Raw genomic sequence first — 27,348 nt, 5'->3', positions numbered from 1 at the left:
ACTTTTATGAGCCTCAGTTTTCTTATTGGAAATATGAGATAATTATACCTACCTCATATGGTTCTAACCAGGATGGGTAAGATAATATATTTATAATGAGACCATGTACTCAAATGGTAGCTGTGTGATGATTTGGATATGGGAAGGGTTTGAAACAGAGAAGGCAATGGCAACCCACTCCAGTACTCTTGCCTGGAAAATCCCATGGACGGAGGAGCCTGGTAGGCTGCAGTCCATGAGGTCGCTAAGAGTCGGACAAGACTGAGCGACTTCACTTTCACTTTTCACTTTCATGCATTGGCGAAGGAAATGGCAACCCACTCCAGTGTTCTTGCCTGGAGAATCCCAGGGACTGGGGAGCCTGGTAGGAGGCGGTGTCTGGGGTCGCACAGAGTCAGACATGACTGAAGCGACTTAGCAGCAGCAGCAGCATCAGGGTTTGAAAAGGAGGCTGTGGAAATATCACACACATTACTGTATGGGAAGCCACCCTGAGTTTGGGTAGGGCTAATAATCATTTTTAAACTTTTTATTTTGCGATATTTTTGATTCACAAGAAATTGCCATCAGTCTCCATTTTAAAAGCTTTATAGTGTTAGAATTTTCCTGTATATCCTGCCCACTTCATTCAGTAGCCTTTGAGAAATACAAAATAAAAAGTTCAAATGTACCTAGACTGATTTTGAAGCAGTGGATATTTGAAGATCAACAGTCAAATTCAGGTGTCCCAAAACTCAGAACTCCCATACACTCAGTCTGTCGGTACCCTTCTCTTACAGTAGGAGCAGAGGTCATCTTCCCATTGAACTGGTGAAAAACTGAAAGGCAGAGGCCAGAAAGGAAGGCTAAGAACTCAAGAGAACTCTCTGCAATCCCAGCCCAGGGCTGATGCACTACCCCGCTGCTACAAAATAAAGGAATTTTCCACTCGCTCTTTTTTCATTTATGAAAGATGATCTTCCACAGACTGTGTGAAAAGGACTTTGTACCTTTCACCCTGAACGAACTTCTTGCCCACTTTTCGAATTTGCTCACTCTTGAAAGTACCCTTTTAAGTCCTGGGAAATGATTCTGTTTTCTCAGTTGACTACTGCTGCCCACAGAATGTCTCTTCCTCCCTTCAGTGACTCAGCACTTTAGAGAGAAAAATTGTTCTGGAGAGAATGTTAAGACAGGCCACACTGCTGTTTACAGGAAAGAAAGAGATCAAGTGCTGCCTCCAGGGGAAGGTGAAACACCTTACTTAAAGACTGAATGGAAAAAAACATCAGATGATGGAAATCCTGCGAGGACAAGGTAATGAGGAAAGCAACTGCAGAAGTGTGAGCAGGTAAATTTATTGGTACCGGGAGCAAGAGTGCTCTGCTCAAGTGATCAGACTGTTGTTGTGGGGAAGGCAGAGCCTGCATGCCTTTGTTCTCATATGGGGCTTTGTGTTCACTTCTCTGAAGTTGAAAGTTTGTAAGTACAGGAGCTTGTGAAACAACTGGATGCAATGTAGAATTTGAGCTTGTAAAATTACAGAGGAACAAGTCACTCCTACCGGCCTTTCTGATTTGTCCACTTGAGATCAAAGCAGTTGGCCTGTTTCCTGAGAAAACAGTTCCTGTTAGGGTGCTCCCAGTGTCACAGTGGATCTTGTCAGAGCAGTACATGAACCCGGGACTTGACCTCTGTCATTTTTCTTTAAAACAAATAGTGGTGGGGAAAATCTTCCATTTGTCATGTCATCATCATGTCACCAACTCTTGAATCTCTGTAAATTGTTCTAGAAAAACAGATGAAGGAAGAAAACTCTCATGCTCATTGTGCTGATTTGAAATCAGCCATAAGTTCCCAACACAAATTTGCTTTTATTCATTTATCTATCCATTTATTTCTTTTCTCCCCTTCCTCATATGGTTTGAAGGAGCACATAAAAATGAAAAAAAAAAAAAGGAGAAAGTCAATGCCAGAAGAAAATCAGAGATCAGTTCAACAAACAAGCATCTGGACATTTGTTGGAGGAACACCATGTATCTGGCCCAGGACTTTACAGCAGCTAAGACAGAGGGTTATTTGTGGTCTGTAATTTTTAAGTTGATGATAAAATTATAGTGTCCATAAGATTAAAACAAATCTATTGCTTAGAAAGATCATGATGACTTTTGGGAAAAATTCCCTTTTATAATGTAATGATATGGTGAACAACTATTTCAACAGTTCTTCTACATTTAATGCAATAGGGCTCTTACTTATAAGATTCTTCACTGCAAGCACATGGTTTTGGGGCTAAACTCAGCTCAGCAAATGTAATTTTGTGAGGAGCTCGGCAAGGTGGTTGTAGGATACAGTTGTAAGGATCAATGATAAAATGTTAAGTCCCAGAGAAATAGACAATATGGCCATCTGGGAGTTTTATCTGAATATATAATATATATTCAGATATAATAATACACATGAATATAATATATAAACATATATAAAGTAATGAAGCTCTCTGTTTGGGACAGCAGAGTTCAAGGTTATCCTCTGTGGAGAGATGCTCGAGTATAGATAATCTATGAGGACAATGAAGGACACATGTATCAGTGTCAGCTGAGCTGGTGGTAGAATTGACATTTTCTTATGAAAATTAAGGAGTCTAATCCAGACAAAGGTCTGGATAAGAGGCCACATACCTCTGGGTACAGGTGGACATCACTGTCTCAGACAAAACAGAAATGGACTCCTTTTTCTTCAACGCTAGAAATTAGGAGAAGCGAATTTCAGACATTTTCAAGCTTCACTATACCTTAATTTTTGGAATTTAAGGTAATATATGGCCACTTCCACAGGGTTGGGAAGATCCCCCAGAGAAGGGAGCAGCTACCCACTCCAGTTTCTGGTCTGGAGAATTCCATGGACCGTATAGTCCATGGGGTTGCAAAGAGTTGGACATGACTGAGCTCGCTTACCTGATAATGGCCACTTCCAAAAATTTAGAAGATACAGAGAAGCATAAAGAAAAAACTAAAATCAGCTTTCATCCAATTTCTAGAGATAATCAACATTGGCATTCTATTATCTATTTTTCTTAAGTACAAAATTGAGATTTTACTGTGCAGCCCTTTTTCATTTAATGTTACTTTTAACATTTTCTCATACCATTGCATATTCATAAAACTATTATTTTGTTTTATTATTACCTGATATTTCATTGCATGGGTAAACCATAATTTATTCAGTCATCCTACAACTTGGAGCATTTAATTTTTTTCCCAGACATTCTGGTCAGGGGATTACACCTTACTTGACTTTTACAGAGATACAGTTTCTGCAGTTACACTGCTTGGGTTCAAGTCTCAGTTCAAGCACTGTGTGACCTTGGGATAGTAACTTAATCTCTCTGATTCTGTTTAATCATCTGCATAGTAGGGCTAATATTAGTGCCTGTCTCCCAGAATTTCTGTGACAAATGATGTCTGTAGAAGAGCTACCACATAGGAAGAGCTCACCGAATGCTAGTTATTATTATGATCATCTTCCAGAGGAGTCTACCAAGAGTTGCGACATCAAAAATCTAAGTTCATGTTCCAATGTAACTACAAATTAAATTGGCTGATCTATTCTGAAAATTGGAGAAGGAAATGGCAACCCACTCCAGTGTTCTTGCCTTGAGAATCCCAGAGATGGGGGAGCCTGGTGGGCTGCCGTCTATGGGGTCCCACAGAGTCAGACACAACTGAAGCGACTTAGCAGCAGCATTCTGAAAATAGATCACATAAAGGATTCAAATGTTTCAGGAATATAAACAAGTGAGGGTTGAGGGCCATGGAAGTCCAATGGATCAGCAATAACTGACAAATATCCTTGGGAGACTCAACTTTACTGAGTCTATCCTATTCGTAGTCATTCTTCTTAACTACCAAGTAATAGGGTCATGATTCAGGTTAAATCATCCATGGATTTACAGAACTGCAGAATCTAAAGGGGTGTTCATTAATTGTGGAAACAGCAAGCAAAGAACTACTGAAAATGCGCTCAGAGCTGAGTTCTCGCATCTTTGAAGATGGTTAGGCACTGATAGGAGTTAGGCACTCAGCCTCTAGTATTCTTGCTTTAATTCCCAGTCTCAAAGCTCATGGACTCTGAAACAATGACAGACCTAAAAGCTGTTCCTGCGGATCAGATTCCTGACTTCACTTGCAGCAGTTGTCCACAGGCTAGTGTCTAGGATCTCCCTGGTCTGGGCAAGAATTCGGCTCGTTACAATAGTCACGGAAGCATTTTCCCTGAAACGGTGGCCAGCATTCTCCAGAAGCAGATTGAAAAACGGAAGTACTTGCAGAAAGCACAGGAAACTGGAAGCAGGACAGCACTTGAGAGCATGTTTGTCTCAGTGGCTTTTGGTGTGTTGTCAGATGTTGTGGAAATTTCCAGTTTGAGCAGTTTTAATGTTTTGTAGCCTCTTTGGTTGAAATATAGTTTCCTCCTTTTTTAAACATCAAAGGATGAGGTCACCAGCCTTCTAAGCCATTTAGGATCAAGGCTAGAAGTAGGTTTCGGTAATGTTTCACCCTGAGTTTGATAGACATGGATGGCAGCAAACTGTAGTTCTTCCTGAGAAACGTTTGCTTTTGTATTTGGCTTCCAAACTGCCATCAGTTCTGATGTATGCAAACATGGAGGCTGTTGGAGAATCATATTGCTTCTAAAACAAACTTCTTCTTGGTTTAGTAATAAGCCAAATACCCAGATACCATCTCTTAGCCTTTGAAATGATATTTATAAATACCTCATGATTTATCTCAAATGCAAAAAAAATTAGTAGATGGGCAATTTAAATTTCCTCACCAGAAGACTCAAATGCAGAGGGATCTACTTGAATTTTAGTTTCACGTCTGTGATAGAAACACACACAGAAGGCTATATAAACAAATGGGCATGAGTAATTCCATGCCATAAATATTTTATTCTCACATTTATATTTCTCTCTCCATCACATACACTCGTGGTATATGGCTGAAATATGTTCAGATGCATGGACACGACTTAGCAACTGAACAGCAACAAATGCATCTGAACAAACCCTTCTAGCAGGTGCTTGATCTGAGTAGTGAAAATGGCTTGCTGAGTTAGTTTAGTTTTTGTTAGTTTTTTCGGTAAGGTTATCAAAAAAAACTAATTAAAAAATTAGTTTGAACAAAAAAGGATTCAGACTTTGATTACTGAAAAATTGGTCATTGCAGTCTTAATATATTAAAGAAAAAGTTAGCTATTGCCTCTTGCTTGAAAATCAACTTTACAATGTCTTTCCCCTAGTAATTTGTATCATCCTATGATGATGTATCATCCTAAATAGTATTTGCTATTAACAAAGAACTGACCTACTTCCTCTTTTTAACCAAGAGATAAAAAGTAACTGACTTTCCAATTACTGAGTAGTGCTCTTGCTATCAGCTTGTCTTGTTTCATAAATATGTAGAAAGAATTTATATTCTAAATCTAGGGGGAGAAACAGGTGGAATTAAAAATCCCTGGCTTTCTTATCAGGATGAGCAGGACAGTATGCCTACTACTATAACTGGCTCCTTGGCATTATAGCTCCAGAGGAAATATGTGGATGTTTTCAATTAAAACCTAACAAAAAATAAATTGCAGCATGAATGACAGAGAACATCAAATGCCAGTCTTATTAGAAGGACCCCATTAGGGAGATCCATCAAAACTAGGAACTTCTGGCAACTTGTGGTTCTAGGGAGACAGGAAGTAGGTCTATTGTCACTCAGAAAATATTTCACAGCCATATAAAATTAATTTGACAAACACAGATAATGCAATTAGACATCTCCGTTCTTTGGATTGCTAGTGAAACAAGCTGTACTGATCAGTTGTATCACACTGGGGTTCATACCTTCGTTCTGTGCACTGTGAGCTCCCCAAGGGCAAGAGGTAGATTTCTGAAGTTCCAGAGGAAAGAAATATATCCTTTTTTGTGAGAATTCAAGAACAGGACAGAAAGCCTGGAAGTAAACCCACACACTCACCATCAATTAATCTATGACAAAGGAGGTGAGAATATACAATGGAAAAAAACAGTCTCTGGTTCAGATGGTAAAGAATGCCTGCAATGAACGAGGCCTGGGTTTGATACCTGGGTCAGGAAGACCTTTGGAGAAGGGCATGGCTACCCACTCCAGTATTCTTGCCTGGAGAATTCCATGGACAGAGGAGCCTGGCAGGCAATACAGTCCATAGGGTCAAAAAGAGTCGGATGTGACTGACTAACACTGAGTAAGTGGTGCTGGAAAAACTGGATAACCACATGTAACAGAATGAAATCTGAACATTCTCTGACCCCATACACAAAAATAAACTCAAAATGGATTAAAGGCCTAAATGTAAGACTTGATACTATAAAGCCATTAGAGAAAAACATGCGCAGCATACTCTTTGACATTAAGTGCAGCAATGTTTTTTGAATTCGCCTCCTAGAGTAACGAAAATAAAAGCAAAAATAAACAAATGGGACCTAATTAAACTTAGAAGCTTTTACAGGGCAAAGGAAATCATAAACAAAACAAAAGTATAACCCACAGAATGGGAAAAAATATTTGCAAATGAGGCAATTGACAAGGGATTAATCTCTAATATACACAAACAGCTCATGCCGCTCAATATTAAAAAAGCAAACAACTCAAATCAACAAATGGATACAAGAGCTAAATAAACATTTCTTCAGAGAAGACATATAGATGGTCAAAAATCACATGAAAAGATGCCTAAGACCTTAATTAATGACTGAGTTGAAAGGTGAACCCTTAGAGTGATTGGCCAAGATGTGATACCCAGAGAACAGGGAAGAACTGCTCTGTGTGAGACAAGGAGAGTTCTTTTTTCATTTAAACATTGGCAGAGGGAAGGGTGGAGAAGAAATAATCAGGGGGAAATAAATGAGGGGGAGGAGAAAGGAGACTGTGAGAATGTACAAGGAGGAGTTAAGAGAGTCCACGGTGCTGAGGTACCAAGAAGCACAGAGACCAGGGTCTCTCATGGGGGCTTCATGTCATTTGTATGCAGTGGTGATGCCACCTCTTCCATGACCCCTAGTGGTATAGTAAAGATTGTTAGATCCACAGAATGCTTGGTGTGAATCAGCTTTCCTTGTGAGAACAGGTCCTGGGGCTGAGTGTCAAAGCCATGTTGAGGCTAGGCAGAGGGAGTCCAATGGCACCCCACTCCAGTACTCTTGCCTAGAAAATCCCATGGACGGAGGAGCCTGGTAGGCTGCAGTCCATGGAGTCGCAAAGAGTCAGACATGACTGAGAGACTTCACTTTCACTTTTCACTTTCATGCACTGGAGAAGGAAATGACAACCCACTCCATTGTTCTTGCCTGGAGAATCCCAGGGATGGGGGAGCCTGGTGGGCTGCCGTCTATGGGGTCACACAGAGTCAGACACGACTGAAGCGGCTTAGCAGCAGCAGCAGAGGGAGTCCACACTAGAGGGAGCCATGAGTTGTAAGTCCCTTCTTTCCTGCCTTATCCCCTTGAATTCACAGAACCTTTGGGACAGTTTTGAAATCTACCGGACTTGACATCGAAGCTGGGTGTTGAACCATCTTTAAAGGTCAGAAAGACCCAAGATAATATCTGGATTAAAATTATTCTAATCCAAACCATGATGGTGGGACCTCTCCCCAAGCTTCTCAGTGATGAAGAAGAATCTCCTGCAAAGACTGTTTCTCATATGTTTCTAATGGTTTTCGGTACCTAACATCTTCTAAGGAACATGTCCCTGAGGTTCTTCCCTTCTGGTCCTCTCTTCCTGTTAAACTGCCCCTCTTTGCTCTGGAGATGAAACTCACCATCTTTACTGCACAGGACATGGGAGCTCTTTGGCAGTTACCACTGTCCAATAATTTTTCTTCAGCCTGCTGACCTTATAGAAGGACAGGGACAAATGGAAGGGAAGTCCGATATGAAAAATAAATTGCTGCTACAGCTCGTGTCTAGCCTTCTTTGGGTCCTCTATGGGTTGAACCACCTTCCTAAGTGAAGTGAAGTTGCTCAGCTGTGTCTGACTCTTTGTGATCCCATGGACTGTAGTCTATCAGGCTTCTCTGTCCATGGGATTTTCCAGGTAAGAGTACCAGAGTGGGTTGCCATTTCCTTCTCCAGGGGATCTTCCTGACCCAGGGATCGAACCCAGGTCTCCCACATTGCAGGCAGATGCTTTACCCTCTGAGGCACCAGAGAAGACACCTTCCTAACTTGTCATCAAATTGTCTCCATATGATAGAGCACAGGGCAGGGCTCCTAGTCTGGCAATTCTCAAGCCCAGAGAAAGGAGGAAAATATTTTCCTTATCACAGTCTAATTAATTCTTGCTCACTATGTCCCCATTTTCTGTCCCTGGATGAATCAATCTCTTCCTAGTATGATTGACAGCAGAGAATATTCATTGCTTACAGGAAACCCAACTCATAGGTACAAGAGTGCGATCTGACTCCATATTTCCAAGAAGACAATCACAAAGGTGATTTTTCTATCATATAGTTTAGATAGACTTACCCTTGGTTAACTGGATGTATCATTATTTTATAAAAGAAATATATAAAACAACTATAATGCAATTTCCACTTCCATTTCTTCATTTCACTTCACAATGCATTTTGTACATCATTCCAAGTATCAACACTCTATGCAGTCAAAAATCCATGTGTAACTTATATTTGGCCCTCCATATCCAAGTTTCCTCCGTATTGCCATTTCACATCCACAGATTTAACCAACCGCAGATCATGCAGTACTGCAGTATTTACTACTGAAAAAAAAATTCATGTATAAATGGACCCTGCTGCTGCTGCTAAGTCACTTCAGTCGTGTCCAACTCTGTGTGACCCCATAGACGGCAGCCACCAGGCTCCCCCATCCTGGGATTCTCCAGGCAGGAACACTGGAGTGGGTTGCCATTTCCTTCTCCAATTCAGGGAAGTGAAAAGTGAAAGTGAAGTCACTCAGTCGTGTCTGACTCTTCGAGACCCCATGGACTGCAGTCCACCAGGCTCCTCCATCCATGGGATTTTCCAGGCAAGAGTACTGGAGTGGGGTGCCATTGCCTTCTCCGATAAATGGACCCAGGCAATTCAAATCTGTGTTGTTCAGGGTCAAACTGTAATATATTTTATTTATCCATTCACAGATGGACACTTGGATTGTTTTTACCTTTGGCAGTTGAGAATAATGCTTGAACATGGGTGTACAAGCATCTGAGTCCCTGCTTTCATGGTTTTTTTGGGTATATGCCCAGAAGTGGAATTGCTAGATCATGTGAAATTACCATGTTATATTAAGTTACTACGTTTATTTATTTATCTTTAGGAGGACATGCCATACTTTCTTCCACAGTGGTATTTGGGTCATTTTTTAATAATATAAAGACAGCTTTATACATATATCTCTGAATATTCATGTGAAGTATTTCTGTAGAATAAAGTCCTAAAATTGTAGAAGTGAAATAACTGAGTCAGAAACATTTTAATAAATATTGCCAACTTTACCCCCCAAAATATTATATTAATTTACATTCCTACCTACAGTGCTGAAATTCACTACGTTAAACATTCTGCATTACCAACTCTTTTCATCTTTTCCAAGTTGATCTGATGAGATTTTTAAGCTTATTTAGATTTGTGTTTCTATATTCATTAGTGAGGTGGTGCAAGATTTTTCATTGTTTTCTGTTCATTTATATTTGTTCATCTGTGGTTTTCTGATTTAAATACTTTGCCAATTTTTCTATTGGGTTTTCTTTCTCTTAGTGACAAAAGAGAGCTCTTTGTAAATTAGAAAATTAGCACTTTGTCTTCACAAACATGAATGTTTCTCCAGTTTTGGACTTCTGACTATAATTATGAAATATTTTTATGAATAAGTCCAACAATTAAATATATGCAGTAGTATATTTACAGATATTTTTCTTTATGGTCTCTGGGTTTCACATGCTCATAAATGCCTTCCTAACTCCAAGACCTACTAAAATACTAATTCTTATTTATTCCTAGTATTTTGTCTTTCAAAATTTAACTCATAGATCTAACGGGAATATATTTTGATGTGAAAAGACGGAAGATTTTGTAGTTTTTCTCCAAATAGTTGTTTTAATCCTTCTTTGTTCACCAATTCAAAATGTCAGTATTAGCATTTACTAAAATATCACTGTTTGTTTTTCCTATTCCACTGATACCCGTCTCTTTTAGCAGGCTCATAACATGCTTTTTTTTATTACAGCTTCATATCATACTCAAACACATTAAATCTAGTCCTTCCCTCTAGTATCCTTATTTTAATTTTGCTCTTCTTGGCTATTTTCATTTGCATATTCTTTCAGATAAACTTTAGAAACATACATAAATACTTTGGTCAAAATATACTTTGATCAAAGTATATTAACATTCTACTGGATTGTCAATTAATTTATGGATTAATCTAGGAAAATTGATATCTCAAAATACTGAGTCTTTTTTATCCAGAAACAAGACATTTTAATCTATTTATTAAAGTCATTTTAATTTATGGTTATCTCTTGATTACTCTCAGTTGCAGACAACTCTTAATTTCAAGTTTTTGTTGAGAACCACCTGTTCTGCTTGTCTCCTTTATTTTTCTTAACTGTCTTTATTCTCATCATCTATATACAAACTGTAACTGATTAGGAATTTGAAAGCAAGAAGTTTAGAAGAAAATACCTAATTAAATTTTTACCTGAGAAGAATGTAGACAGAGACATAGCAACAATCTTGGCAGATGTTCTTTCAAAATGTGTATTTATCCTCAATTTAAAAAATGTTCCCTTGTCCTTTTTGGGGTGGAGAAGGCAGAGTGGAAAAGGAAGGAGTGACAAATTCCTAGTTCCTGTAGAATCAGAAGTTCCATGGGTGGCTTCCTTATTTCATTTCAAATGTTGTGAATTCTTAGAAAATGAGATGTACTCATGACTAAGTATGAGTAAAGAAGGACTCTAAACCAAAATATAATGACATTTTGGGATATGTAGAAGTCTATATATACTTCCTCCAGTGGTGTGAATAACTGCTTACTGACTATTCCAAATGGAAGAGAAGAATAAGACATATATTTAAAATTGGAATAAAACTGGAGTATATGAAATGTGAGGAAAATGGATCAATCTATAAACCTATTTTTGATGTATTTATAAACACTAAATGTAATGCAAATGATTTACATTTTTTGTATCTTGACAGGGGAGCCTGGTGGGCTGCTGTCTATGGGGTCGCACAGAGTCAGATACGACTGAAGTGACTTAGCAGCAGCAGCAGCAGCAGCAGCAGCATAGATTGATAAATTTCTTTTATACTGTACAGTTTACAGTATAAAGTCAAAGAATCATATACATATATTTTAAAGTAAATATATAGCAAGTTTATAGGAAAAGGGCAAAGAATGCAATAAAAATATTTTTAAGAATGTCACAATCACCACTAGAGGGTATAATAAGCAACCTTTCTTCCATATAGTGGAGCAGAAGCATATTACTGAGAAATAAAAGGCAATTTAGAATCTCAGTACTGGAAGCAACCTCCATAGGTCATTTGAAAGAGAAATGGCTTTTAGAAATGTTCATCAGATTTGACATCTAACCAAGGGCAAAAGGTATCAAGTGATTTTCAAGGGCAGTGTTTATCTTAGGTAAAAGTGAAGTCAGTTTATCAAGGCATACAGAACTATTTCTAAGGTAATTAAAAAGGAAAAAAAAAGGCCTTTTATATTTACATGTAACTGAGCATCCATCTCACTTGGCAAGCCTGTTGATTAAAGCTTCTTCTAGAATGATATTACCTTGAAAAAATACTCTATGAGGACTTAGAAAACAAAACAATTACACAGACTTTCAGAACCTCAGCAAGATCCACGTTGTCAATAAAAGAAAGGAGAGGCAGCATTTTCAAACCAGCTAGTGATGACTGGCATGAGCCAGATGCAGAGCATGAATTCCTTACTTCAAATAGTTCACCAGGCTAGTGGAGCCTATGTTGTGAAAGATAAACACATTCCTCCTTAGAATTCCAAGTGCAGTTTTTTAAGCTGGACCATCTCATCCAGTAAACCACCTAATCTGCTATAATGGGTCTTTGAAAAAACAATCCCTTCTTTAATATAGGATTTCCCTATCTCCCATTGTAAACATGTCCCCAACCTTAAATTTTTTACAAATTTATTTTTAATTGGAGGATAATTGTTTTACAATATTGTGTTGGCTTCTTCCATACAACAATGAGAATCAGCCATAATACATATATTTCCTCCTTCTTGAACCTCCCTTCACCTCTCACCACAACCTACCCCATCAGGCTGTTGCAAACTTCCCACCAGCTATCTATTTTGTTGTTGTTGTGTAGTTGCTAAGTCATGTACAACTCTTTGCAACTCTGTGGACTGCAGCATGCCAGGCTTCTTTGCCCTTCAATATCTCCTGGGGTTTGTTCAAATTCATGTCCATTGAATCTGTGATGCCATCCAACCATCTTATCCTCTGTTGTCCCCTTCTCCTCATGCCCTCAATCCCTCCCAGCAACAGGGTCTTTTATAATGAGTCAGCTTTTCCCATCAGGTGGCCAAAGTTTTGGAGCTTCAGCATCAGTCATTCTAATAAGTATTCAGGACTGATTTCCTTTAGGATTGACTGTTTTGATTTCCTTGCAGTCCAAGTGACTCTCAAGTCTTTTCCAGCACCACAATTCAAAATCATTAATTCCTCAGTGCTTAGCCTTCTTTATGGTCCAACTATCACATTTGTACATGACTACTGGAAAAACCATAGCTTTGACTACATGGACCTTTGTCAGTAAAGTGATGTCTTTGCTTTTCAATGCACTGTAGAGATTTGTCATAGTTTTCTTTCCAAGGAGCAACCGTCTTTTAATTTCATGGCTGCAGTCACCGCAGTGGTGATTTTGGAAACCAGGTAACTAAAATCTGTCTCTGTTTCTACTTTTTCCCCTTCTGCTTTTCCATGACATGATGGGACCAGATGCCATGATCTTAGGTTTTCAAATGTTGAGTTTTAAACCAGCTTTTTCACTCTCCTCTTTCACCCTCATCAAGAGGCTCTTTAGTTTCTCTTTGCTTTCTGCCACTAGAGTGGTATCATCTGCATATCTGAGGTTGTTGGTATTTTTCCTGGCAATCTTGATTCCAGCTTGTAATTCATCCAGTCTGGCCTTTCATATGATGTACTCTGCATATAAGTAAAATCAACAGGGTGACGATATACAGCCTTGTCTTACTCCTCTCCCAATTTTGAACCAGTCCTCTCTTCCATGTCTGGTTCTGTTGCTTTTTGACCCGCATACAGGTTTCTCAGTTCAGTTCAGTTCAGTCACTCATTCGTGTCCTACTCTTTGTGACCCCTTGGACTGCAGCATGCCGGACTTCCCTGTCCATCACCAACTCCCGGAGCTTACTCAAACTCATGTCCATCGAGTCGGTGATGCCATCCAGCCATCTCATCCTCTACTGTCCCTTCTCCTACTGCCTTCAATCTTTCCCAGCATCAGGGTCTTTTCCAATGAGTCAGTTCTTCACATCAGGTGACCAAAGTATTGGAGTTTCAGCTTCAGCACCAGTCCTTCCAATGAATATTCAGGACTAATTTCCTTTAGGATGTACTGGTCACATCTCCTTGCAGTCCAAGGGACAGTCAAGAGTCTTCTCCATCACCACAGTTCAAAAGCATCAATTCTTTGGCGCTCAGCTTTAGGAGACATGTAAGGTGGTGTGGTATTCCCATCACTTTAACAATGTTCTGCAGTTTGTTATGATCTGCACAGTCAAAAGCTTTTGCCTACTTTACATATGATAATGTATAAGTTTCAATGCTACTCTCCCAACTTTCAAATTTTGAGTGCTATTCTGTGTTCCAGAATAATTGCCCTTCTTAAAAGAAATACACCAATAGGAGACAGTAAGGCAAGTAAAGCTAATTATAAGGAAGAAAACGTAAGCCTTCTTTTAAACTATTTTTCTAAGCATAACGTTGCTTAGCAGGTAGCACATCACAATGTAAAATGGACTTTAACAATAATCTTTTGACCTAAGCATGTAGATATTTTTATTCATGGCTTCTGATACAATGAAATGGAGACTTCAGATGATGAAAGCTTTACCCAAAGACTCTCAGTAGAAGATGGAACTAGGAGAATAGAATCAGGACTGCTTCTTAATCCGGTCCTATGCCACTATACTCTGGCCCCCATGCATCTAAGCATTCAGTGTCAGAAATCCCCTTCATTGCACATTTCAGTCTGAAGGATATTCAGACATAATATGAGAAGAATATTCTATTTGGCTGAAAATGTTCCTGTGGTTTGTGTTCAGATTGTTGGTAACTAACCATTTTGGTTTCTTGGTCATTTTCGTTTTCCAGATCCATTTCATCATTTGAGTATGACACACCAGGCATATCACTGAAGGATTATTATATTTCTTTAGAAGTTGAAGCCCCTTGACCTTCATTATAACATTACCCTGTCTTATTATTTACCTGGAAACCATTCTCAAAATGTTCAAAGTTTTTGAGTCTTTTTAATATCTGCTAAAACTTTAGAACAGTTTATAGTGTTTGCTTATATTATTACTCAAAAATTTTGATGCACTTGTATTAGATGCAGAGAAATATTGTATTTTTGTATTTTAATATCTTTAATAGCAATGACACTAGTGAAATTTAGAAAAAAATGTGACAATGCTTTCTATATATGAACCATTTCAACATAATATGGAGACAGACTTCTTGCCTAACATATTTAGTTTACATCCAAATCTGAATTTAATATGGCCACTGGATCACTTTTGAACAGATTTTCAAGATGTTTATCATTTCACAGGAACTTGATATGAACTTGATGAAAGTTTGAAATTTCAATCATCTCTTTAAGATTTTTGTCATATCTACATGCCATCTGTACTATTATTTACTATATACATGTATATATATATATTCACTAAGATCTGATTCTAATTATTTTTCTAATATATTAAAGTAAATGTGTAACTTTATAAAATATTTCTTCGTAATATATTTAAAATAATCTTGGATATCATATATTTAATCAACGTACTGTATTTTGTGAGTCACTTGTGTCATTGAAAAAGTTTTGAACTAAGAAATAGAGATGTAGATTACATGTAAACATTAACATTTTCTAACTTGGATCATTGAACAATGGACCTCCCTGAGTCTGAACCTTACAAAGTCGTGAGGACTAAAGAACTAATGATGTAAAGATCTTTGCACATGCAATTGTACTTAAATGGTAGTTTCCATTCCTTAAAGGGAGTTCAACTGATTAAAGACAATATTTGCTCAAGTTAAAACAGTGTGATTTGAGTTCAAATACCTTCTTCTTTGTGTAATTCTTATCCACAAGAAAAGCAACAAAATGTGGGTAAAAGGCAAAGAGGACACTAATAGATGGAGAAATATACCATGTTCATGGATTGGAAGAATCAATATAGTGAAAATGAGTATACTACCCAAAGCAATTTATAGATTCAATGCAATCCCTATCAAGCTACCAACAGTATTCTTCACAGAGCTAGAACAAATAATTTCACAATTTGTATGGAAATACAAAAAACCTCGAATAGCCAAAGCGATCCTGAGAAAGAAGAATGGAACTGGAGGAATCAACCTACCTGACTTCAGGCTCTACTACAAAGCCACAGTTATCAAGACAGTATGGTACTGGCACAAAGACAGAAATATAGATCAATGGAACAAAATAGAAAGCCCAGAGATAAATCCACACACATATGGATACCTTATCTTTGACAAAGGAGACAAAATTATACAATAGATTAAAGACAATCTCTTTAACAAGTGGTGCTGGGAAATCTGGTCAACCACTTGTAAAAGAATGAAACTAGAACACTTTCTAACACCATACACAAAAATAAACTCAAAATGGATTAAAGATCTAAACGTAAGACCAGAAACTATAAAACTCCTAGAGGAGAACATAGGCAAAACACTCTCTGACATACATCACAGCAGGATCCTCTATGACCCACCTCCCAGAACATTGGAAATAAAAGCAAAAATAAACAAATGGGACCTAATTAAACTTAAAAGCTTCTGCACATCAAAGGAAACTATTAGCAAGGTGAAAAGACAGCCTTCAGAATGGGAGAAAATAATAGCAAATGAAGCAACTGACAAACAACTAATCTCAAAAATATACAAGCAACTCCTACAGCTCAACTCCAGAAAAATAAATGACCCAATCAAAAAATGGGCCAAAGAACTAAATAGACATTTCTCCAAAGAAGACATACAGATGGCTAACAAACACGTGAAAAGATGCTCAACATCACTCATTATCAGAGAAATGCAAATCAAAACCGCTATGAGGTACCATTTCACACCAGTCAGAATGGCTGTGATCCAAAAGTCTACAAATAATAAATGCTGGAGAGGGTGTGGAGAAAAGGGAACTCTCTTACACTGTTGGTGGAAACGCAAACTAGTACAGCCACTATGGAGAACAGTGTGGAGATTCCTTAAAAAACTGGAAATAGAACTGCCTTATGATCTAGCAATCCCACTGCTGGGCATACACACTGAGGAAACCAGAAGGGAAAGAGACACGTGTACCCCAATGTTCATCGCAGCACTGTTTATAATAGCCAGGACATGGAAGCAACCTAGATGTCCATCAGCAGATGAATGGATAAGACAGCTGTGGTACATATACACAATGGAGTATTACTCAGCCATTAAAAAGAATGCATTTGAATCAGTTCTAATGAGGTGGATGAAACTGGAGCCTATTATACAGAGTGAAATAAGCCAGAAGGAAAAACACCAATACAGTATACTAACGCATATATATGGAATTTAGAAAGATGGTAACAATAACCCTGTGTACGAGACAGCAAAAGATGTATAGAACAGTCTTATGGACTCTGTGGGAGAGGGAGAGGGTGGGAAGATTTGGGAGAATGGCATTGAAACATGTAAAATATCATGTATGAAACGAGATGCCAGTCCAGGTTCGATGCACGACACTGGATGCTTGGGGCTGGTGCACTGGGACAACCCAGAGGGATGGTATGGGGAGGGAGGAGGGAGGAGGGTTCAGGATGGGGAACACATGTACACCTGTGGCAGATTCATTTTGATATTTGGCAAAACTAATACAATTATGTAAAGTTTAAAAATAAAATTAAAAAAAAAAAAAAAAAAAAGGCCCAGGAGATAGGTCAGAGAGGCCAGGCTGTTCATGAAGCAGAGTAAAGTGGCAGATTCCCATTGTAAATAGTTTGTAACACAATTATTCATCATATTCTGTAAGGGACCCTATTTTTCTTTTCCAGGTTGTAAGAACAGAGGCCCAATAAATAGCTCACATCAAAGGAACAAAAGGGGAATAGGGCTACTCAGAGGTCTCATGGAATACAAGAACACCTACCAGCATTCAGCTGGGGCTCATGTCAACTAGAGCTAGAAAATCAACCTAAGTCTTTCAGAGGCTTTGCGGCCTCTTCTCTGTCTCTGTCTCATGTCTGCTCTCTTGGGGCTTTTTCTCATTGCAGTTTCCTCTGCACACTCATTTTTCTCGTGACCCCAAATTGGCACTAAGTACAATCTGTTCGAGCTTATGTATATCCATGAAGCCAGAGATTTTTGGCTAACCAATGGATCAACACTTCCGGGAATCCACTTCAGTAACAATGAGTTTGGGAGGGAAGAGAAATCTACTTCATTTATTCAGTCATGAATATATAAATTCCTTTCACTATGCACCCCTGCTGCCCAAAGAATTAATAACATCTTGCTAGGAGTCATGGGACGTGATAAAAAGACCTATAGGGGAGCATGGCTTTTAAGATTGGTGTTTTTATATGATATCTCACATGTCTGGAAAAATATCCTGTCAGTATATCATACTTTACTCTTTTTAATGATGTTACCCTAGGTTGTTTTGGATCTCAAGTTAAATCAAGAATCCTTTCCTGGGTCAGGACACATTCCTACTTTAAAAGAAAAAAAAATGTTTTCCAGAGGAACCATATTTGTGAATCAGATTTCTCTGTCTAGAGAAACACACCCCCACCAAACTCTTCTAAAGGGAACTGAAGAAATAGTATTAAAACCCACTACGATGGCTCCTGGCTTTGCCACATTTTATAATGAAATATTTTATTTCTTAAGCAAAGAATCAGTAGTTGTTTCCCTCTGCCAAATGTTGATGTTCCATCATGTAAACATAGCTAATAACACTCAGTACTGTTACCAAACCGAGGTCTGGCGGCTCGTTGCTCGAAAATCAATATCCGAGAGGCAAGTGCTAGTGAAAACAGAAACCACTGCTCTCAATCATAAAGCCAGCAGTTTGGAAAGAAGGTGTTCCAAAGAAGGAGGAACTCCATGTTCCTCAAAATGAACTCCAGATAATCTGCTCAGTCATGAACGTTTTTAAAGAGAAAAGAGAAGTAATCTCAGTTAATCATTGCAATAAGGGGTCAGAGTCATCACCATCCTTTACTGCGTGCAAGCTTGTCAGTCTTCTATGATGTTTCTTTAGCTGGCATCTTGTCCACACAATTTGTGAGGTAACTGAAGGGGAAGCTAGGGAAGAGATCTGATTATCTGTTAATTAGTTATTCTTCATTTCTACTTCTTTGATCAATGAAAAGTCAGGCAAGGTATTGTATGACCGAAAGATTTGGAAGATGTGCGTGGGTTAGAGATGAGTGAAACATGGGGGTGCCTGTAACTAAGCTGAAGGTTAGTTACAATACAGCTTTGCTAAAGTCACAAAACAAATGGTTCTCCTGCAGAGAACTCTTTCCCATAAAGAGTTCTTTCCTGCTAAATGCTTTCAAGGGGCTTCCCAGGTGGCGCTAGTGGTGAAGAATCTGCAAGAGACATAAGAGACAAAAGAGACTCAGGTTTGATCCCTGGGTTGGGAAGATCCCCTGGAGTAGGAAATGGGAACACACTCCTCCAGTATTCTTGCCTGGAAAGTCCCATGGACAGAGGAGTCTGTCAGGCTACAGTCCATGGGGTTGCAAACACAACTGAGCACGCGCACGCACACTGCTTACAAATCCCCACTTGTCAGCACCATTCAGTTACTATGGGGCTATGGACAAAGATTCATCTTCCATAATTTCTTCATGCTGACATATGGTGCCATACTCTTAGACTGGAAGATGCTGTGATATGGGTCTGTAGCATCTCTTTGCTGGCAGTTTTAGTTGCCCGTTTACATTTATAGGCAGAACAACTTAAGAGTTATTTTGATGCTCAACAAAGACAGAAATTATTATGGGCAATAGTGTTAATCTCATTCTGTAAAACCCAGTTCTTGGAACTGTTCTAGCTATAGATTCAGTATGGCTCAAGATGGAGCAGCTGATGTCATGGCTGCAGTCTGGTCATCATGCAGTTATTTTTTTCCCTCTGGTGGCAGTTATAATATCTGTAAAACAGCTCAGGAATGTGCATCAGACAGTGAGACTGTGACTCTATTGTCCTAATTATTAATTGCTTGAGTCTACTCTTTCGTGACTCAGGAGGCCTGGGAGACTTCAGCTTTTCTACAAACAAGAGGCAGGGGACACAAAAGGCCTTCATACGAGGGTGGGGTGGGTGGGTGGGAGCAATGTGCTGTAGGGTTCTAATACCATTAGTTAAAGAAGCAAATATTCATTTTTTCAGTATTATTTTATATATATTGAGTGAATTCAATGCAAAATAAGTAACTTTCTTATGCAACTTTTTTCTGGACTTTTGACATTAAGATATGGGTCTTAAACTTTAACATGCCTAAGAATCAACTTAAATATACCTATCCACTAGGTCTGAGACAGCACAAAAGAAACTTTTAATAAAGTCTTGCACCCAGATTTTATGAGTGCAAGTGGTCTGAGAACCAGACTTTGAGAAACATTTTTGAGGAATCTAGATGAACTCTTTGGAGCATGATCTGGTTTCTGCTTTCTGCAGAGATCATCACATCATGTACTTTGTATTTGGGACACTCAAGTACTAGTTTTATTTGCATAAGTCCCACTTACCTACTTTGAAATCATTGTATAACAACTGATTTTTCAAAACCAGGGTTTCTTGGTGCCTAGGGAGAGATCCTGGATCCTACTAGTTAAGCATAACCAGGCCAACCTGGTGCAGTGGGTTTCTGGTGTTGGTTCTGTGTTAGTCCACAACCCTTTATCATATACCACTTCAGTGATATTCCATGCTTTCAGAATATGCTGTGAAGAAAGAAGCTTTGTTCCACTTTGAAACAGGTGTTTTGCCAAGGGAAATGTGTCTTTTGAAATCAAGTACGTTTTCTTGGGTGTTAGAATACATCACTGCAGCAAATGATTATAAAAATGTGATGATAGTCTTTGGGCCTATTTAAAAATGTCATACCGTATGATTTTTGAATCATAAAAATGTACTAGTGATACCACTTCAAATTGAATATTGTATGACTAAAGTCCTTAAGATATTCTGAAGTCCACAGGGGTTTTTTGTGTCTCTAAAGGGAAAATGTGAGGAAATTGAAGGCATGTGATAGCATAAGAGGCTTTAGGTTGTTTATCATAAAGATCCCCTGGGTTCTAAGTGGAATTTTAAAAATGATTGTTCCAACCTGAAAAAGAATTTAACAACAACAAAGGCAAACTTATTTTCCAGAGTTAAACCTGTGCTTTTACATCTAATGCTTCCTACATGCTGGTTGCAATGTTCCTTTATTCTGTACCCTTACATTTAATGCTGATTTGGGGTCCTTAAAAAGATTTAAAGCGTTTTAATGCAATGCTTTAAATCTCTTCTTAGCCCTATCCTATATTGTTTTCATGCTTTTTATTTCTCTAGACCATGAATAAAGTTCGATTCTGAACTTCTTTTCCTTGATTTTCTCCTTGGAGATATATATTATCAGCCATACTTTCCCCAGACAAAATTTCAGAAGCCTGTAATGACTTTAGATATGATTTAAGTCCTAATTGTTCCATATACTATTAAAAGAAATCACAATTTATTTTCCAAAACTAATTAGATTTGTACACCAACTATGCTTTTTCATGGTGTCCCTGCTATAAAGTCTGTTACTCTCCAGCATCCAGTCTAAAATATTTCTACTTAGCCATACAGTTTCATCCCGGAGCTCTTTTCTTTTAAATTCTCTCCTGTGACTGAATTTTAAATTCTTTGCTGACTTTGGTGTTCCTTGTCCTGTTTTCCAGTATCTAGTCCTAAAATTATCCTATGGTAATGTGATTGTTGACCAGTCTATCTCCAAGTTAGACGGTAGCCCGGAGAAGGCAGTGAACTTACTCTGAAATCCCCAGTGCCTAGGCATTGCCTATTGCATATAAAATGACAAATAAATACATGAAAAACATGCATCTTAATGAATCAGACTCAAACCCACCCATTCCAATCGACATAAACATTTAAACTTTTATTTTGTACAAGAAACATTTCTCTTCAAAGGTAAGAAGTTATATTTGCTTGAGAAATGTATTGCCAACCACTTTTTCAATGTAATCGCCTGTGGTATCTTAGAACACAGTTCTTGAGCTCTGGGACTATTGATAATTTGGGCTTGAAAATTCTGTGTTACGGGGGACTGGTCCTGTGCATCTTAAGATGTTTAGTAGCATCCCTAGTCTCTACCCACTAGAAGCCAATAGCACCCCTAAGCCGAGCTGTGACAATTAAACATATCTCTAGACATGGCCAAGTGTCCTCTGGAGGGCAAAATTGCCCTTAGTTGAGATGTACCACCCTAGAATGATGAGTTTACCAACTTCAGAGACTTCAAATATTATTGGAAATGTAACCCTATAATCTTATTAACTTCGCAAAATATTCATTTTTAAGTTTTAATTGCCCCTTTAAACTTCCAACTCACAATGTAAACAATGGTTCCTTAGCTTATATGACTGGTGTATGGGCTGGTATGGAGAAGAAAATGGCAACCCACTCCAGTATCCTTGTCTGGAGAATCCCATGGACAGAAGAGCCTGGCAAGCCCCAGTCCATTGGGTTGCAAAGAGTCAGACACAACTGAGCAACTAACACTTCATGGGCCGGTATGGCTGGAAGTGGGTGGATGGCTGGGCATCTGTCTCTACATGAGGCCAGTTTGCGCCTCCTTACAGCATGAGAATCTTGGTGTAGCCAGACGTTTTACATTTTCCCCAGAGCAGGTATTTTAAGAGACCTGAACAGAAGCTGTAACACTTATTATGACCTAGTCTTAGAAGTACTGGAATGTCACTTTTGTGGCATTTTTTTTTTTATATTTATTTTTTAAAGCTTCTTATTTTGTATTGGGGAATAGCTGATTCCAAATAGGAAAAGGAGTACATCAAGGCTGTATATTATCACCCTGCTTATTTAACTTATATGCAGAGTACATCATGAGAAACGCTGGACTGGAAGAAACACAAGCTGGAATCAAGATTGCCAGGAGAAATATCAATAACCTCACATATGCAGATGACACCACCCTTATGGCAGAAAGTGAAGAGGAATGAAAAAGCCTCTTGATGAAAGTGAAAGTGGAGAGTGAAAAAGTTGGCTTAAAGCTCAAATTCAGAAAACGAAGATCATGGCATCCGGTCCCATCACTTCATGGGAAATAGATGGGGAAACAGTGGAAACAGTGTCAGACTTTATTTTTTTGGGGCTCCAAAATCACTGCAGCTGGTGACTGCAGCCATGAAATTAAAAGAAGCTTGCTCTTTGGAAGGAAAGTTATGACCAACCTAGATAGCATATTCAAAAGCAGAGACATTACTTTGCCAACAAAGGTTCGTCTAGTCAAGGCTATGGTTTTTCCTGTGGTCATGTATGGACGTGAGAGTTGGACTGTGAAGAAGGCTGAGCGCCAAAGAATTGATACTTTTGAACTGTGGTGTTGGAGAAGACTCTTGAGAGTCCCTTGGACTGCAAGGAGATCCAACCAGTCCATTCTGGAGGAGATCAGCTCTGGGATTTCTTTGGAGGGAATGATGCTAAAGCTGAAACTCCAGTACTTTGGCCACCTCATGCGAAGAGTTGACTCATTGGAAAAGACTCTGATGCTGGGAGGGATTGGGGGCAGGAGGAGAAGGGGACGACAGAGGATGAGATGGCTGGATGGCGTCACTGACTCGATTGACGTGAGTCTGAGTGAAGTCCGGGAGCTGGTGATGGACAGGGAGGCCTGACGTGCTGCGATTCATGGGGTTGCGAAGAGTCAGACGCGACTGAGTGACTGAACTGAACTGATAGCTGATTCACAATGTTGTAAAATTTCAAGTGAGTAGCAAAGGGACTCAGCCACACATGCACAATTATTTATTTATTTGGCTGTGTCAAGTCTTAGGTGAAGCATTTGGGATATAGTTCCCTGACCTGGGATTAAACTTCGTCCCCCTGCTTTGGGAGTCCAGAGTCTTAGCCATTGGAAACCAGGGAGATCCCTGTTGCATTTTTCTAAAAAAGAATTCAGTAAGTTCAGCTCAGACTCAAGGGGGAGGGTAGAAAAAGAGGAACAGACACTACTTCCCTTGAGAGCAGTGAAACACCTATACAGGGAGGGAAGAAATTGATGGCAGCCCTCCTAGAAACAAGTTTACAAAATCTGCCCAGGTTAAAGCAAAATGCTCTCTTCTTTTCCATCCTTCCAGGATAGGTTTTTCTACTCTTCACAGGTTTGTGGCAATTCGATTTTGTGAAAAGACAAATGCTCTATTTGGATTCCTAGGATATTCCTTCATTTTGGACAACGGCTCTTTCTTTTCCCTCTGTCTTCTGATGACAAATAAAATTTGGGGTCCTACTGTAGAGACATCTCACTTAGGGGAGGCATGCTAAATTCATTTATAAAGTTTTGGTTTAGTTCTTCTGAAGTATCTTTCAGGAAATAATGTTTGTCATCCTGGGGAACATGGTAAGCCGATAGAAATTTTCCTCTGGAAGAATTCAATCATGACTTTTGGCTTGTCATAAACATTGACCATAATCAGGCATGGATCTTGGGAGTGGTTTGATGGGCAGAAGGCATGGAAGGAGTCATGTTTAGGTATAAATTCCAACTGTACCACTGTGGGGCCTAGCATGAATTCCTTCGCTTCTTTGACCCTGACTTTAATTCTCTGGAAAGTGAGTGAAATGTGCCTATCTTGAAGGTTTGTTTTCAGTCAAGTACTGATTATTGGTCCACAGTCCGCTATGGGTTCCACATTGTTATACATCTTTGTACATCTGGGATAGTAAGACAATGTTTATCTCCTGGGTGAAGGTCAGACAGGTCCACTGTCCATTATAAAGGATTCTGATTTTCTAAGCTTGGAAGTGTAGTCAACTACATTGCTGGAGTGAGGTGGCCATTCCTGTCACACTGTGGGCATTCAGGCTTGAGGTGTTTATGCAAATACTGAAATTTTGGTTAATGCTATTGCTGTGATGAATAAGTCCTTTTCTTCTAATCTAGGAGTCTGTGAGGCAGTGAGGGTGTCAGACTTGATGCTTCTCTTGCTCCCTCTTCTTCCTACTGTCTACAGTACTTCTGATCAGCCAGGCCTAAAATGGGTTTGTTTTCTCCATCTTCCTCTCCTTGTGTTGATGGCAACTCCATTATACAAAACACCATGACTAGGATTATCAATCTCGGCTTTTTAAAGGAGGAGATAAAGCAGTGTAGAGACTGTTTGCACTAAAAAAACTTGCTGAATTTTGGTGTCAAAAACTGAATAGTAACACTATTTTTTCCTCTTTCCATTTCTGTTTTAACAATTCTAAATCTCCCCTAGGCAAATTTTTGGCAGAATGGAAGCAAGATTAGGACAAGAAAATCAAAACAGAAAATCTCATGAATATTTTTTGTAAGTTCCCATTATTACTAGCTCTCAGGAATTGCAATGGAGTGAATCCTACTTCCTAGTAACAGAGTCATTCAGTACATTGTGGTTAAATTTGGTAGCACCCCCCTATACTTTTTTTTTGGCAGTTGGCTATTTCAAATCTTACATTTCCACCCTTTAAAAAATCTCAGTGTCTTCCATGCCATATAAAGGAACTCAACTTGTAGAAACTTATTGAGCATTACAAAGGCATTCCACATAGGTGCTCTCTCCTGCTGTATCTGAGAGCTGGAAGAGAAATCTTACCTAAATTCTCAATGCCATGGTAAGTTTCCTTAAGCACAGCTTAGACTGGTTGCAAAGCAGTTGAAAGAGAAAGGAAACTCTCTGGCAAAGTGATAAAGTACATTTTATTCCTATTTTCAGAAAGGTGCCACCTCAGATTTTCACCAGGATGAAGTTAGATTCATTCTCCCCATTTCATGTGTATCATTCAAAATAGAAGTCACATCACCTGGGACTGAAATTTTTTTCATGGGCTCCACACTGCATCCTTTCCCTAGACCTAAAGCAAATCAATTCATTTTTTCACAAGGTGAAAATAAGGGCAGTCAGTCAGTATGTCTACCGACAACATTGAATCACCTTCTCCCTTCTTCACTGAAAGTCATTTGAGTAGTTATTATTGTTCTCAATTTATCTCAGTTCAAAATATTGATCATTTTCTAGCCAATTAGCATGGGTCTGAGCATGGTGTAGAATATTAAATAAATACCTGGAGCTTATAACCTTGTTGTGTCAACTTGACACTTGAATGGAAAACAATACAAATTAACAATTGTGGTGAAACATATAGTAAAACAAAAGAAATGAAAAAAATATATATATCTGGAGGAGGAAAATGGCAACTTACTTCAGTATTCTTGCCCAGATAATACCGTCGACAGAGGAGCCAGGAGGGCTATAGTTTATGGGGTCGCAAAGAGTCGCACATGACTGAGCACAAGCGCACATATGTATGTATGCTGCTGCTAAGTCACTTCAGTCGTGTTCAACCCTGTGTGACCCCATAGATGGCAGCCCACCAGGCTCCGCCATCCCTGGGATTCTCCAGGCAAGAACACTGGAGTGGGTTGCCATTTCCTTCGCCAATGCATGAAAGTGAAAAGTGAAAGTGAAGTCGCTCAGTCGTGTCCAACCCTCAGCGACCCCATGGACTGCAGCCTTCCAGGCTCGTCCGTCCATGGGATTTTCCAGGCAAGAGTACTGGAGTGGGGTGCCATCGCCTTCTCCACACACGCAAATGCTTCTATACAAATATTCATAGCAGCTTGACTTGCAATAGCCCCAAGGCTGAAACAACTTATATTAGTTTCCTGTTGCTATGTAACAGAGGATCTGTAATTTTAGTGACTTCAAACAACAAACATTTATTGTCTCACAGTTTCTGTGGATCAAGAATTTGGGAGCAGCTTCACCAGGTAGTTCTGGTTCTGGGTCACCTGTGAAGTTGCAGCCAAAGTGTCAAGGGGTTACAGTCATCAGAAGTGTGGACTGAAATTGGATTAGCTTCTAACGTGGCTTACTTATGGCTGTTGTCAGGAGACTATGGTTTCCTATTACATAGGTTTCTCTATAGGGCTGCTTGAGTTGCTTCACAGCATGGCAACTGGCTTCCCCCAGAGCAGGTGATCCAAGAGAGAGGAAGGTGGAAGTCCAAAATTCTTATAAAACCCAGTTTCCAAAGCTACAGGCCATCACTTCTGCTTTATTCTATGAAATAGAAATGAGTCACTAAATTCAGTTCATGTTGGAAAGGAAAGTGAAATTAGGCTCTATGTCTTGAAGACAACAGTGTCAAAGAATTTGTGGACATATTTTAAAACCATCACACAACCTAAGTGTCCATCAACAAGAGAATCTATAAATTGTGTGTATATAACACAATGAAATATTGCACAGCAATAAAAATAAGTGAAGTTTTGATACATGCAACATGGGTAAATGTCAAAGAAGTAAGACACGAAAGAAGACATACTGTAGGATTTCATTCACATAAAATTCTAAAAGCTGCACTGAATTCGAAAAGTTGCCATATATAGAGAAAGTAAATCAGTGGTTGCCTGGGGCCTGGGTTTGGGGGGATGGAGTGATAAAGTCGGGGAGGGAGGGATTTCAATGGAATCAAAGAAACTTTTGGAGGAGATGGGTATACTCTTCTGATTTGTGGTGACAATTTTACAGATGTATAAATATCTATAAATACATCAAATTGTAGATTTTAAATTTGTGCAATTTATTGTATGTCAATTATACCTTAATAAAGCTCAAAAAATCTATTGTAAAGATAAGAAAAATTTTTCATTCATATGCCAGTTATATTTTCCATTACTTTTCAATTCTGACGCTTTAGTAACCAAATATAATAAATAAGTCTGGAACTTTTATCTACTGCAAGATAGTTCTCAGCAAGGAAGGAACTTATT

General features: G+C 38.9%; 1 long non-coding RNA gene across 1 annotated transcript in view; it reads left to right on the top strand.

Moving 5' to 3' along the window:
- The first annotated feature begins 962 nt into the window (after nt 1-962).
- Nucleotides 963-27,348, top strand: part of LOC132342951 (uncharacterized) — a 50,220-nt gene continuing 23,834 nt past the window's right edge. The window contains exon 1 of the long non-coding RNA XR_009491513.1: nt 963-1,330. This is a non-coding gene — a long non-coding RNA (uncharacterized lncRNA). The remainder of the gene's footprint in view (nt 1,331-27,348) is intronic.

The sequence above is a fragment of the Bos taurus genome, chromosome 2, assembly GCF_002263795.3.
Source record: "Bos taurus isolate L1 Dominette 01449 registration number 42190680 breed Hereford chromosome 2, ARS-UCD2.0, whole genome shotgun sequence".
Taxonomy (NCBI): domain Eukaryota; kingdom Metazoa; phylum Chordata; class Mammalia; order Artiodactyla; family Bovidae; genus Bos; species Bos taurus.
The sequence above is the reverse complement of the archived record's forward strand: the minus strand, read 5'-3'. Positions and strand labels throughout refer to the sequence as shown.